Source organism: Arvicanthis niloticus, chromosome 13 (assembly GCF_011762505.2).
Source record: "Arvicanthis niloticus isolate mArvNil1 chromosome 13, mArvNil1.pat.X, whole genome shotgun sequence".
Taxonomy (NCBI): domain Eukaryota; kingdom Metazoa; phylum Chordata; class Mammalia; order Rodentia; family Muridae; genus Arvicanthis; species Arvicanthis niloticus.
The window spans coordinates 37563239-37579577 of NC_047670.1; the positions used below are offsets into that span (position 1 = coordinate 37563239).

Consider the following 16339-nt stretch of genomic DNA (forward strand, 5'->3'; position numbering starts at 1 on the left):
TCAGTATGATTCTCATAAGAACAGCAGTGTTACTATTCTCCATTCACCTGCTTTATACTGAATATTGGATACATGCTCGTTTATTCTTCAGAAAGAACACAGGGAGTGGAAACAGTCACTTCCATTTCCTAGCTAAAATTTACTGGAAAACTTATCTCAGGTTCACAATCTTGGCCAGCAGGAGTCTAAAATTCATTTTCAGATTAAAGTATCCCACTGTAAAGCCTGAACACAGGAGCCCAAGAGATGGACCAAACTTCCATGGTGGCTTGAGTTTGAAAGCAGTCTCACCTTCTATAACTTCTCTGACTGACTATGCCCCAGGCAAACTGGAGGACTTTCCTTCTTTAACACACTGTTGTTGGAAGTCATGTTCAATGAGTTTTAACATTTTTTGAGATAATTTATATACAACAAAATGTACACAATTTTGTGTATACACCCATCTAAAAGCTATAACCCATCTAAAAGGGTTATAACCCATAATTAGGATAATTATAACCCATAATAATGGGATTAACCTATCTAAAAGCTATATAGTTCAATGTTTATTATAGTTATTATGTTATCACTGTAGCAAATTTACATTATTTCTTCATACTAAATGGAATGCCATAACCATTAGCTATGACTGTCTTAACCCCACACACCTGTTCAATAACTATTTATAAACTTACTGTTGCCCTCCTATCTCCTTACATCTGAATATTTTAGATATCTCAGATAAATTGAATTATACAGTATAATTTTTTCTTACTGATATCTTTCATTTGATATGATGTTTTTAAATTTCTCCAAATTGTAGCATCTTTCAGAATCTCATTTTTTAATGTAAAATAATTTATTGTAAGAATCTGGACTTTTGGCCAGTACATACTCATGATTCCAGCACCAAAGAATCAGAGGCAAGCAGATTTCTTTGAGATCATGGCTAGCCTGGACTACATTGTGAGTTCCAGGACAACCAATGCTATATGATGAGATACTGTCTTAGAAAGACAGAGATACTTTTCTGAAAGTATGGTAGAACTCTGTGATAAAACTATCTGCCTCTGGGACTTTGTTTTTGTTTTTGTTTTGTTTTGGTTTTGGTTAGTAGATTTTAATTACTATTTTTATTTCACTAGTGGTTATAGGTCTGTGTAAATTACTTATCTGATCTCGATTTAATTTTTATAAGTTGTATGTATTAAGAAATTTATTCATTTCTTTGAATTTTCGAATTTGGTGGAGTACAGGTTTTTTAAAATATACCCTTATGATTCTCTGGATTTCCTTGATATCTGTTGTTACACTCCCCCACCCCCTTATCTCTAATTTTGTTAATCTGAATACTTTCTTTCGGCATTTCAGTTAATTGGAATAAAAGTTTGTCAATATCATTGATTTTCTCAAAGGAAAAAAAAACAAAAGAAAAAAGACAAAGATAGACAAGGGTTGGGGCGGGGGGGGGGTGGGGAGAATATGTACGTTGTTTACCTAGATCAGTTGTCAGTTGAGCTGTTTCCATCGTGTGGTCAATAGAATACAATGCTATGAATATTTCTATATAAATAATATGTAAATATGCATTATAATTTTATGTATACATGCCAGTATATTTTAACCACCAGGACAGATGATAATCTTTAATTGTTTTCCAAACAATTTCTTAGGAATCTGCAATATCTCACACCTATACCAGCAGGGCATAAAATTTCTAATTTCACCACATGCTCACTAACACTTGTTATTATTTTAATCCATTTTGTCCCTAGTATATGTTAAGGGATTTCATTGTATTCTGATTTGCATTTACTTAATGACCAATCATTTTTTAACACCCTTTTAAACCCAGGGTGTTTGTATGTCTTCACTGGAGAAATGTGTAGCAAGACCATTAGTCTATTTTTAGTTGAATTATCTTTCTATTGTTGAGTTATGAGTTCCTTATTTATTCTAGAAGTTATTCCCATATCAGATATGCTTGGGGAATGTTTCTCTCAGTCTGAGATTTGCCTGGTACTATCTTGATAGAGTTCTTGGAAGTACAAAAAGTTCAGTATTGATAAAAGTCCTGTTAATCTACTTTTGCCCCTGGTGTTTGTGCTTTAGGGATAATGTAATCAATTTTTGCCTAATCCAAGGTCACATGGAATTATTTCTGTATTCTCTTTTAGAGGTTGTAGTCTTAGCTCTAATATTCATGCCTATGACCTATTCGAGTCAATTTTTTTATACACATGAATGGTCCAAGCATATTCTACTTACGGATATCCAGTCGCAACTGTTCACTGAAAAGAAGCCTCATTCCTGTTATAAGTGTTTTGAAGATGCCTGTTGAAAATCAGTTGAACATACATATATGAATTTATTTCTGGAATTGTAATTTTATCCTCCTTATTTACCTGTCTATATTTTGTACCATTTATTAAGTGTATTCTTTGATAATTTCATGCTTGGGTCTCAATAATGGCACAAAAAGTTATTCACATCCAGAAATATAGCGATGTCAATGGCTATTGTCTTATAGTAAGTTTAAGCATTTCTTTTACAGTTATTTAGTTATTCATTTATTTATTTTTGTATATGTGTTTGTGTATATGTAGCATGGCTCACATGTGAAGGTCATACAATGACTTATGGAAGTTCATTCTCTCCTTTCATCTCGTGGGTTCTGGGGACTGAATTCAGATCATCAGGCTTGGTGGCAAGTGTCTTTACCTATAAAGGGAGTTCATCAGCCCTTAGAATAAGTTTTAAAAGAGAAAATGTAAGTACCCCACATATGATCTTCATTTTCATAATCATTTGGGTTATTTGGGTTCCATGTGTTTTCATATGAATTTTAGAATCAAACATATTTTTTACCAAGAAGACTTGCCTATCATAAAATATCCCTGGAGTGACCGTGCTGAATTTATACATTGTATGACTGCCTTAATAATACTGTTTTCCAAACTATGAAAACAAAATATTTTTATTTACTTATATATCTTTACAGGTATTTCAACGGGTTTCAGAATATATGTCTTCACTTTCTTACGGCCAGTTTGTTTTTGACACAATAGTAAAAAGAAATTTACTCAGTATAAGCTTAGAGAAATACAATTACCTTTTCTGGTTGATCTTGTAGTTTGAAATTTTCTGAATTTATTTGTTATAAGAATGTTCCTGGAATTATTTTGCATTTTATCTATACACAATCATATGCACAATCATATAGTGTAAAGAGACGTGCCTGCTGTGTATTTCTCTTGCCTGTCTCGGCTTGAACCTTCTGTTCAGTGCTGAATGAGAGTGTTAAGAAGGGTTCAGAGGGAAGTACCCTTCACTGTGGTATCGTCTAGTAGCTACTAACTGCATTTTGTGGGTGTTCTTGTCAGGTAGAAGGAGTTTTCTCCCGTCCATGTAATGTCTAATATTTACATGATATACAAATACTGAACATTGTCGAGTGTATTTTCTACATATATTAACATGTTCATGTGCTTTTGTTTAATACTTTGTTGATATGGATCAAGACAACTCATTTCCAGATGCGAAACTGACCTCTACTCTTTGTATACATTTCTTTGGATGATCATCCATAACTTTCTTAGATGTTGCCATATGTGTAGCTGTTTGGTTGGAGGTTTTCATATGCATGTTTGCAATATATAATTGCTCTGCAGTTTCCTCATGATGACTACCTCTGATCCTGATACTGTGGAAATAACTTCACAGAGTGAGCTTGGAAGTGTTCACTGTTACTATATTTTTAAGAAGCATTTGCAAAGTATTAATTTTAAATTCTGTGTAACAATTTGGTAGAATTTACCAACTAAGGCACTTAGGATTGAAGTTTGATTTCTGTGTAATTCTTTTTTTTTTTTATTTTACTGGTGTTCATTTCTTTTTGTTGCAACTACTGATTCAGTTGTTTCTATGTCAATTCTGATTATCTATTTCTTCTTGAGTTAGTTTTGGAAATTTGTCTTCAGTTGTTCATTGTATTTTACTATAATCTATTTTGTTTCTACAAATTTTGCTCTGTATATTTTTCTCTAGTATGAGGTACAACCAATACTTTTAAAATAAGAGAGAGCTCTCATGATCTTCTTCCCTCAGCCTTGAAAGTGCTGTGCTTGTGGGGAGAAATTCAAGGATGGGGAGGGGGGTGTGGGGGCACACCCTTGTGGAGGCAGGAGGGGGGATGGGATAGGGGATTCCTGCATGGTGGGGGGGATGGGGTGAGGGGATAAAATCTGAAATGTATTTAATAATAATAATAATAATAATAATAATAATAATAATAATAAAAAGAGAGGTACACCCTGCCCAGGTCTATCAGGTATGTCTTGCTTAAGTTATGTGTGTACATGACACATTTGTAAATACCATAAAATATACATATTTTTTATTATGGGTATGGTTAAAAAATCTGAAACTGGAGTGTACCAAGCACCAGGCCTATTTTGTATGAATGGTCATAGCCTGTGCTAAAATTTTATTAATTTCTCTCTCATACTTGGTTGACGGCTACTATTTTTCAAGTATAACTTTAGGTAATGCTTTTTGGAGGAGCCCTTTCTTCTCTTCTCTTCTCTTCTCTTCTCTTCTCTTCTCTTCTCTTCTCTCTCTCTCTCTCTCTCTCTCTCTCTCTCTCTCTCTCTCTTTCTCTCTCTGCTTTTCTTTCTTGTGCTTTTAAAAATGAATTACTTTATTTATTCATTTTACATGCCAATGTCTGTCCCCTTCTCCTTCCAGTACCCCATGATCTCTCCCTCCTTGTCTCCTCACACACTACACCTCTACTTTCCCCCCTCCCTAGCACATCAAGTCACTGCAGTACTAGGAACATCCTCTCCCACTAAAACCAAACAAGTTGGCCATGTTAGGTGGATGTGATCCACAGGTACGTAGGCAACAGTTTCATGGACAGGCCTGCTCTAGTTGTTGGGGGCCTACGTTAAAACCAAGGTGCACATCTACTAAATATCTGCAGAGGTGGGTGGGGAGGGGCTAGGTTCAGTCATGTCTTTGGGAGCTCCCAAGAGTCCAGGTTAACTGACTCTGACTCTGTTGTTCTTCCTGTGGAGTCTCTGAAGTTGTTGCCGGTGGATTCCATCACCCTAACTTTATCTGGCTTCAGTGAGAGAAGATACATCTAGTACTGTAGTGACTGATGTGTGTGTGTGGCGGGGTGTGCTAATACTCAGTGTTGAGGGGTCTCCCTTCTCAGAGAAGATGTGGGAGAATAGAACTTGGAGAGGGGGTAGGGATTTGGAGAACAGGTAAGCTAATATTGGGGTACAAACTCAACAAATACATTAATTAATTAATTAATTAAACCGGAAGATGAAAGCAAGCATTCATTATAAAGTGTGCTTTTAAAAATATTCAGACACGGCCATAGTGTTAATGTGGAAAAAAAATAAACATTAAAAAGCTACAAAGGCTGTCTTTCATGTGAAGCAAAGTTGTCTTCAATACAGTGCTTTTCACAAGATCTTTGCTGAGTAAAGGAGACAAGGGGAAAAACACAGGGAGGAGCCTCTGTGTCCTGCTATGTGTGTCCACAGGACTCCCTCTCTGTCTTGCAATGCTTACTGAATGTGAAAACATTGCTCCATCTAGTGGTTTTTCTTAACACACATCTCTCCCATCTTCCTCTTGTCAGTTATCTTTGATAATACCAGACAGATGGGAGGCTTCAGTTTACTAAAGGTTCATGATAAATTTTTGTCCTTCAAGAGTTTCAAAGACTGAATTATTTATAGAGCATAGACATGAACGAAGACTTCCAGATAGAAGTGTCCTGAAAAAGCTCTTTTACTGCTTCATCTGGATAAACTTTCCAGATTTTTCTGGAAAATCTTTGGTAGGTTTCACAAGAGAGTGCTGTTTGCGAATTCAAGAGAGGAAATCTCTCTAATAGCTAAAAAGAGAGAAGAACCTGAAGGCAATTATGAGATACAGTTCAAGTCAGAGTAATTCAAGTCAATGAAAACAAATTTCATCAGCTCAGGGTCAGTTTTGCTTAATTGGCATTTATATATTTTGTGGTTTTCAATTTGCTGCATTTTGAAAGCCTGGTAATTTTTTAAATTAGATGTCAAGCATTGTAAATTTTATCTTCTAAGTGGCTATGTCCTTTACCTCCAAATTAGCACATTGAAACCTAATCCCAGATGGGAGACCTGTAGTGGTTGGAGCCCTCCCCTCCTATAAGGTATCAGTGTCCTTACATAAGGTATCACACGCACACACATATCTGGTCCCCCTTTTCAGGCATATTAACAAAGTACTATTTCTGGGTGGTGCCAGTAAGTAGTCTCTCATCACTGAACCTGACGGAGACTTTGTATTTGACCTTCTAGCTTCTAGAACTATGTCAAATATGTCCCTGTGATTATAAGCCTTCTATTTTATGATAGCCTGAACAGATATGAAAAATATTGATGTACTTGCCTATAAATATTCTTAAATGTCATTTACCCAGTTCCACTATGTGGAAGTAAATTCGTCCTTTTGGTTTGCTTTTAATTTCCATCATCAGGTAGGTGGTACCGATAGTGTTTAGATTAAGATTCTGGCTTCTTTATTCCTACTACCTTTAAGCTAGGAATGGCATTCTTCAATTTCATGAGAATAAAGGCTATACAGCAGAGACTTTCTGTGGTTGAAAGGGCTCAGGATATTTACTACTTAACCTATTATAGATTTTTTTTCTTAGATTAATGATTCTCTAATATTAAATACAAGCTTTCTAATTGATGCAGTTTATAGTATGAAGGTTATTTATTTTACTCTATTTTTGACTTTGGTGACTTCCATTCACGTGTGTTATATCTGACATTCAATTCATAATCCACACCAAATCACAGGACTGTGTTTTGATAATGGGTTAGAAAAACAAACATCTCACCCTCAACATAACACTCAAGGAAACAGGATGGTCACTTTTAACTGTCAACTTGATGCAATCTACAATCATCTGGGAAGAGCATCTGTGTGAAGGATTGCCAAGATCAAGTTGGCCTATGGGCATGTCTTCATGTCTTTTGGGGGAGACTATCTTGATTAAGTTAATTTATGTGGCCCATCCCAGTTTGGGTGGCATCTTTCCCCAGGTTTGGTCCACAAACTATGAAAAGACTAGAGAAAGTTCCTGCCCTGTTGACTCTCCTGCTGTTATAAATTGTAACCTGAAATTCTGAGCTAAAAATAAATCCTTTTTTTTTTTTTTCTTAAGTTGCTTTCTTTCCTAAGGTTTCATCAAAGCAGCAGAAATGAAACTAGGACACATGTCAAGTCACAGGCCCAACGTGGCATCTTTAATCATTTTTCCTGGAAGAAAGAATACATAATTGCAAACCAAATACAAAATACACACGTAGATTAGACAAGGTAAAGAGAACCATTTTATGCAACATGACCTCTGAGCCTTTCACAGGTGATAGCAGTCTCTTGTAAAAATGTCAATACGCTTTCAAGAATTTTTTGTTTTAATTGTGAAATTCTCATTTCAATGAGAATTAAATAACTTTTAATGTAAGATTATTTTAAAATATTTTTTAAAAGCTTGAATTATTATTGGGAAATTTCACAAATTCTGGTTATACTTAAATTTCCATGATTTCATTGAAAAGATACAGAAGTCAGAGAAGAAAAAGCCAATCCACATCTGTGTTCTTACAAGTATGTTCCACAAGTCCTGTGAAGGCTTGATGCCCCAGCATAGGGGATGCTAGAGTGGTGAGGTGGGGAGTGGGTGAGTGGGTAGAGGAGCACCCTCACAGAGGCAGAGAGGACAGAGGAGAGGGAGGATGGGTTGGGAGGTTTGCGGGGGTGGGGGGTGGGGGGGTGAGTGTGGGGACAAGGAAGGGGGATATCATTTGAAATGTAAACGAACAAAATGATTTAGAAAAAAAATTAAAGCAGCTCTTCATGTGGGTTTCTTTAACTTCGATGCAACAGGAACTGTGAGTTTTCCAGAGGCTGTGTAGATCCTGGTTCAAACTGTGAGGAAAACGCTGAAGCAGACATCAGAGCTTGAGTAAGCCTCAGCCTCAGCCAGAATGCACCATCAGCCACGCTTTCTGTCACTCACAAGTGCTGGCTCTTAAGAGATGAGAACCCTTCCCAGAGAAAGAAGTCTGAGAACCTTAGATTAGAGTCCCTTATGGTTCTCTTCTCAATAAGAATCCAGGTTTGAACTCACAGTTCCTGATTGATTGGAGGTGGTGCAGTCAAAACACACCTTGTTTAATGTTAATGATATTATGCAAAATTACATCCTGTGTGTACATCAACATTTAATGATTTTCAACGGAAATGGTGGGTTATGATCACTTAAAATCAGTCACATTAAGTAATGATTGTTTTTGCTATTAAAGGAGCATAAGCATGGAGCCCATGCATTCAGTGTTTATTAGCTCCCTACTGGTGGACATCTGGTTGTCTCCTAATTACTTGCTAATGCACACATAACGCCTCCTCCTTCTTATAGAATTCCATCACAAGCAAATAACCACCACACTTGAATTGAACTGACAAATAGTTATTGTTTATGTCTCCTAAGACCCATATTTCTCTCTTTTTATGACATATTTTTTCATTTTATATATATGAGTACACTGTCACTGTCTTCAGACACACCAGAATTGGGCATCAGATCCCATTACAGATGGTTGTAAGCCACTATGTGGTTGCTGGGAATTGAACTCAGGACCTCTGGAAGAGCAGTCAGTGCTCTTAACCGCTGAGCCAGCTCACCGTTCCCACATCTCTTACTGGAATCTTGTCATTTCTACTCAGATGTTAGTGGTCAGAACAGACTTCACAGTGAAGGTCAAGGCTGAAGTGGCAAACAGCCATACTCATGATGAGGCTGTGATAAGAGAGTAGAGAGAACGCCTCTGAGCTACTGAGTTATACAACCAATGGTAACTTTGTATGCAACTTCATCAATGTATACCTGAAATACACTCCTACAAGAACCTAACTAATGTCACTGGAATGAAGGAAAAGTGTATGTGTATGTGCAGATTTCCTAGATGCTGCCAACTTCTTCATAATCACTGAAGAGTTTTAGTTATGATAGTAGTATGTGACATGGTTTTCCCTAGCATGTTTTGGTAGTCACAATTTAGATTTTACTTATATTATTGTGAGCATAATTATAATTTTTCATGCACTTAAATTCCATTTACATTTCTTTTAATGACCACTTTGTATTTCTCTCCACCCCCTTTTTTTGGTGTTTGGGTTGTTTGAGACAGGGTTACTTTCTGTAGCCCTGGCTGCCCTGAAACTTACTTCGAGACCAGGATGGCCTTGAACACCTTTCGATAACCCTGCCTTTGCTTCTCCAATACTAGGATTAAACCTGTGTGCCACCACACCTGATTTCTACCCCTACTTTAAATAAGTATTTTACCTAGTACTTTTATATCTTAGAAGCTTCTTGCACAATGAAGGAATTACTACTTGTCTCCTGATATGTCTTGTGTGTATCTTTTCCACATTAATTTTCTGAGAATTTCATAAATGTATACAACACATTCTCCCTCTAAGTTTCCCTACATCCTAACCAATACCCCTCCTCCCAACTTCATGTCTTCTGCTTCCTTCCCATTCTCTTCCTCTTCTTTTCCTTCTGGTGGCTCACCAAGCCTCATTCGTTCTGCCATATGTGAATGGATAACCATTCATTCAACTTGGTAAACCAACCTGTGGCCAGACTTTCATAAAATAATGTTTCCCTACCCAGGCAACCACCAGCTGCCAATAGCTCCCAGGAAGGGCTGGGACCTAGAGCTCATCTCCTTTATTTCTAGGAATTTGGCCTGGTTTGAGCCCATGTAGGTAAACACAGCCTTTGTGAGTTAATGATTTGCAATACCTTTGTCATGTCCAGAAAACAACATTTGACATCACTTCTCCTCCCTACCATCTCTTAAATTCTGTCTTGACCATCTCCTATGATGTTCCTTCCCTGAGTCTTTGGGAAAGGAGAGCTAATAACAATGCCATATTTAGGCCTGAGCATTCAGTCTTCTGTGTTAGCACTGTGACCAGTTTTGTCTCTGGACTAAGAATTGAACTCAAGACCTCTGGAGAAGCAGCCAGTGTTCTTGATGGCTGAGCCATCTCTCCACCCCACACCTTGTCATTTCTACTCTGATGTTAGTGGCTTTTCTCTGACCAAGACTGAAAGCAGCACAAGTCTGTGCCTAAAAATTAAAGGATACATTTCAGAGTTTTCCTTATTGTGCTTTTAAAAATTAAAATGTTTTAATTTATTTTTGTGTATGTGGGTATTTGGACTGCATGTCTTTCCGTATATTACTTGTGTGCCTAATGCTGTGGGGATCAGAAGATGCTGTCAGGTCTCCTAAGACTGTAGTTACACATGGTTGTATGTCACCAACTGGGTGCTGGCAACCAAACCTAGGTCATCTAGAAGAATAGCCTGTGTTTTTAACATTAGAGGTAGCTTTTTAGTCCCTTATTACGTTTTGATACAGCAATGTCTTAGACTTAACTGAAAGCATCACTGTCTTAATTTGGCTTTTATTGCTGTGGAAAGACACCATGACTATGGCAATATATATATATATATCAATTAATTGGGGATGACTTATGGTATCAGAGGTATAGTACATTATCATGGTAGAAAGGATAGTAGCATTCAAACAGACATAGTGCTGGAGAAGAAACTGGGAGTTCTACATCTTGATCCACAGGCAGCAGGAGACTGTGTTCCACATTTGTTGGAGCTTGAGCATAGGAGACAGCAAAACCCGCCCCTACAGTGCATACTTTCTCCCACAAGGCCACACCTCTTAGTAGTGTCACTTCCTATTGGCCAGGCATTGAAACACATGAGTCAGTAGGTACCATTCCTATTAAAACCACCACAGTCACTTACATTCTTTATTGCATCAGGTTTGGGGGAGTACTGAAGAATGTTTTGTCCATAGAAAAAGGGCCCAAAGTCACCAGTTTTCTTATCTTACTTACATAGTTACACTTTACACTTAAAACTTTCACACATATAAAAGTTTTCCTTCTATAAATGATAGACCTAATTTTAACTTTTGAAAGTATCTATACCTTCCATAATTTAAGATAAGCAATTTTTTTTTAATATTATGAAGTTGTGTGTAATTGGATCTCCTTATGGATTTTTCCCTTCTGTTCTACTGGCATGCTTGTCTTTTCCAGGGACAGAGATAATTTTAATAATAGAGGTTTCAAATGGTAGTTAAGTGTCATGAGACCTAGCCCACCCAGGTTGCATAGGCTCATTTATAGTGGTTCAGAATTTCTCAGGTGCCATATGTATTGTAGTCTTATATTATTATTATATTGAGAACATTTCCCACAAACTTAGTGACTTAAAACAAGACTCACCTATTGTCTAGGGGTCACGAATCTGGGATTAGTACTGCCTTAGTTAGAGTTTCCATTGCTGTGAAGAGGCACCATGACCCAAGGAACTCTTATAAAGGACAACATTTAATTGGGGCTGGCTTACAGGTTCAGAGATTTAGGCCCTTACCGTCTAGGTGGGAATCATGGCAGCATCCAGGCAGATATGCTGGAGGAGCTGAAAGTTCTACTTCCTGTTCCAAAGGCAAACAGGAAAAGACTAGCTTCCAGGAAGCTAGCAGAAGGTCTCAAAGGCCATAGTGACATACTTCCTCCAAAAAGGCCACACCTACTCCAACAAGGCCACACCTCCTAATAGTGCCACTCCCTGGGTCAAGCATATTCAAATCACTACAAGCACCTTTCATTCATTCACATACTTATATTATTCCAGGGCCACAGGCCAATTATTCCCTGGCTTCATTGTTACCTAGAGTCTTGATATGTAAGAGTGTGCTTCTATGTCAACTACAACTACCCTTTTTGGGCTTTTTTTTTTTTTTTTTTTTTTTTTTTTTTTTTTTTTTACTTAAATTTATTTTTGTGATCATTGGATTAAGGACCCTGAATTCTTGCAGGCTATTTTCCAAGCCTGTATCTGGAATCCATTCAAAGTCTCCTTCCTCGCTACACAAGCAAGTCAACTAAAGAAACATTGGCTCTAGAAACAGTCTGGTACACACAGCCACACCTACTCCAGTGTAATCATGGAGGGACCTTTGCCTCATCCTGTGGTTTTTGAATACATCACTGCATTGCTATTTTAGCTCTGTTGAGAAATGCATTCATATTTCTAAACTATGATATAATTTACTTAAGAATCTCAGTTTTCCTGATCATAAAAGAAGACACAATGAGTTGTTGGTTGTCATTTCTCTTCCTCACACTCCAGCACATGAAGGAGATACCAAAGATCTGGCAGATCCCTGAGAGCAAATCTACTGTATAGTTTCTTAGGATATGTGGCTTCCCAGTTTGCTCTCACAGAAGTCAGAATATCTAGAAACTTGGCCTTTGAGCTGCTTTAAACACTTCAGCCATCTTTCTATTCTTAAAGAGCTAACAGATCTTTCAAGTCTACAGGGAGTTGCTCTCTCACTGTCTCTAAGTTGATACAAGGCCATTGCCTACTTTGTCACACACTGCAAAATGCTTTGGTCTTACTCTCCTGTGACTGATATCTTGCTCTGTTCCAAGACTCATTGCTGGGGGCATACACTGTGGACTCAGCACAAGCTACAAATGGACCCCAGCTACAAGTGGATACACAGTACCATTCCTTTTAGAGTGAACTTGGCCAATTTCAACTCCCTGGCCATGAGGATAAATAGGAACATCCACCTTCGCATGCTAGATGCTCTGCTGCATACATTGCATATATCAACTTATCACAATAGTAGTTTTATGAGGAAGATGTTGCTATTATGTTCCCCTTTGACTCCCATCAGTCTCTCATCTGCTTCCGCTGTAAGGTGAGCACCACGCCACTGCATTTCTATCATGATGCTTCTGGCTTGTCATGTTCCTAAAACCAGTGGAGCCAGCTGAGTATGTAATAAAACCTGAGAAACTGTGATGAAAACCACCCCTTCTTCACTCAGAGCCACTATGGGAAAGCACCATGCACAATGCTGTCACAGTAAAACTATCCAACAAACGTCTGTGATTTTCCGCGAATTGTAGTTCAAAGGTTGCCATAAAATAAAAACCAACAGCACCATGAAACACTGTTTACACTATTCGTTGGCCATGAATACCACAATTGGGGACTTTATTCCAGATTTAATGCATCAACAACTGTGTGGACCAAGGCACAAACATGCTGACTTTTTTTTTTTTTTTTTTTCCATCTCCATAGTTAGGGGCTACTCATGGAGTCAAGAATTATGAACTAGGTCATGATGTGTAAAGCAACAACATCTCATGCTTCTACTATTGTCTATCATTGTCAACTCTACTGTGTGTGCATCTGAAGCGATTAGACTATGAATGAATGATACTTATGGCATCCTTTTATCACAATTCCTGGTCAAGCACACAAAGATGAACCGTAGGTTTTCCCTTACTATCAAAGGATAGCTTGTGGCAGACAAGAAGTAAATATTAAAGTGATAAGAATCAATAACCCCCCTTTTTTTTTTCAGATGGATATGAACCTAGTGAGAGCCGGTCAGAAAACAGTCTCTCTTCTTCTTTGTGGATCCTATATTCAGAGCAATGCACACATGTAGCAGCTATCTCATAAATGTCTGTGTTATTAGGAAAAGGAGTTCTGAACAATGAAGAAGTGGGGGAGGGTTCCACATAATACCATCCATGCCCTTGTACTTGGTCAGCTCCAGGCCAGGTAGGTCCACATCATACTTTTCATCATGGTCAGCATGTTTATTGGCTTCCAAAGGCAGGAAGTTTATCATCAAGAATTCTCTGACTTTCTAATTTTCTGAACCCACCATTTTTTTTTATTACAAATGAATACAAATTCATGATTAAAATACACAATCACAAGCAGAGCTGGCAAGCTGATTTGGTGGTGGCGGCGCCGACCAGAGCGTCGGAGGAAAGAAGTCGGTTCGGTACACCAGCGGAAGCCTGAGTTTGAGCAGGAGTCCTGACAGCGGCAAGCATCTTGTCGGTGGCGGGGCTGAAGAAGCAGTTCTACAGGGCGATCCAGCTCCTCAGCGAGAAGGTTGGTGGGGCCGAAGGGACCAAACTGGATGATGACTTTAAAGAGATGAAAAAGAAGGTGGATGTCACCAGCAAGGCTGTGGCAGAGGTGCTGGTCAGAACCATAGAATATGTGCAGCCTAACCCAGCCTCGCGGGCCACGCTGACTATGCTGAACACAGTATCCAAGATCCAGTGCCAAGTGAAGAATCCTGGCTACCCACAGTCAGAGGGTCTGCTGGGAGAGTGCATGGTCTGCCATGGCAAGGAACTAGGCAGAGAGTCCAACTTTGGTGATGCCCTGCTAGACGCAGGCGAGTCCATGAAGCGCCTGGCTGAGGTGAAGGACTCGCTGGACATTGAGGTCAAGCAGAACTTCATTGACCCACTGCAGAACCTGTGTGACAAGGATCTGAAGGAGATCCAGCACCACCTGAAGAAACTGGAGGGCCGCCGCCTCAACTTTGACTACAAGAAGAAGCGCCAAGACAAGATCCCTGATGAGGAGTTGCGCCAAGCCCTAGAGAAGTTCAAGGAGTCCAAGGAGCTGGCAGAGACCAGCATGCACAACCTCCTGGAGACTGATATTGAGCAGGTGAGCCAGCTCTCGGCCCTGGTGGATGCCCAGCTGGACTGTCACCGGCAGGCAGTGCAGATCCTGGAGGAGCTGGCTGACAAGCTGAAGCGCAGGGTTCGGGAAGCTTCCTCACGCCCCAGGCAGGAGTTCAAGCCCCGGCCCCAGGAACCCTTCGAGCTTGGAGAGCTGGAGCAGTCCAATGGGGGATTCGCCTGCGCCCCAGCACCTAAGATCACAGCTTCCTCATCATTTAGATTGGCAGACAAGCCCTTCAGGACGCCCAGCAAGAGTATGCCACCCCTGGACCAGCCAAGCTGCAAGGCGCTTTATGACTTTGAGCCAGAGAATGATGGCGAGCTGGGCTTCCAAGAGGGTGACCTCATCACGCTTACCAACCAGATTGACGAGAATTGGTATGAGGGGATGCTGCACGGCCAGTCAGGCTTCTTCCCACTCAACTATGTGCAGGTGCTGGTGCCTCTGCCTCAGTGACTGGCACCTACACACCGCTGCCAGTCACAGTGCAGCAGCAGTCTAATGCCAAGGTGCTCTAGAAACACTAATGTTCTTCCAGGGGGCACCTCCTCTCCACTCCCTCAGCCCTGGGGCCCCCCATCTTAAGAAAGGCCCACCCTGAGGTTCTATCGCCTTCCTGGTGGTGGCAGCTCCCAACTGTTTCAACCCTTCTCAGCCCATTGTTGGCGATGGGCCCATGCCCCAGCTCCAGGCTCCCTAGAGACAGGAAGATCCTTGGGATTCCCTGTAAGCAGCCTGTAAGCAGAGGCTGGCCAGGTCCCCAGCTCTGCACATGGAGACACCTGGCACCTGCTGCTTCTGCAGAAGTGCACAAGGCACAGACATGTACACTTCCCATGGGACCACAGACCCAGCTCAACCCTGTTGAAGACCAAGCACAAAAGCCCCTGAAAAATAGACATTCCCAGCTCCCTGGCACCTTCCCCTGAGCCAGCTCCATTGCTACCTGTTCATGTGACTCTGCAGCTGACTGCAGGCTGCTGGCAGGCCTCTTTTCAACCAGCAGGCTAGGCTGGCCATAGCCCCAGTTCTGTCACACCCTGCCAGGCTCCAGTAAGGGAGGCCTCCATCCTGGGCACAATTTTATTCTTCTCTACAGCTGCCCCACAACCTGTGGCTTATCCCTGGCACGTGGGGCCACATCCTCATGCCCCCTAGATGGGTAACACTGTCCTGCTTCAGCCTGTGCTGAAGTGAACTGTACTCCTAATTTTTTTAAAAAAAAAAGTATTAAATATCTTTTTCTATTAAAAAATAATAAAATAAGATACACAATCACCTAAAGACATTTTAATAATCTGCTGTTACCCGCATAGTATATTTGAAATAGGAACATAGCTGTTCTTGTGTGGTCCAGTGTATGGAGATAGAGCATCAGGCAACAAGTGAGTAAACTCTAGTCAGTCAATGGAGGATGATGGTGTCTTAATAAATTACAAGGAGCACTGGTAATTAACAACACATCTATGCTTTAATTAGATCTGAGATGACATGGAATGTAATTTCCTATTAATACAGAAACAGTCCAGATGTGTGCAAGAGCAGCAGATAGCTTTAATAAAACAACTGTCACATTGCACTCATCTTCTCATTAACTGAATTAATGGGGCACACAATAAAGAGGGGTCCCACCACTTTAGGACCCCCTTCCCCCATTGT

General features: G+C 39.9%; 1 long non-coding RNA gene and 1 pseudogene across 2 annotated transcripts in view; both read left to right on the forward strand.

Annotated features, from left to right (window-relative positions):
• The window catches only part of LOC143434090 (uncharacterized), a 172025-nt gene that overhangs the window by 122214 nt on the left and 33472 nt on the right, over window positions 1-16339 (forward strand). The window lies entirely within an intron of this gene.
• Window positions 14025-15864, forward strand: LOC117718965 (endophilin-A2 pseudogene; annotated as a pseudogene).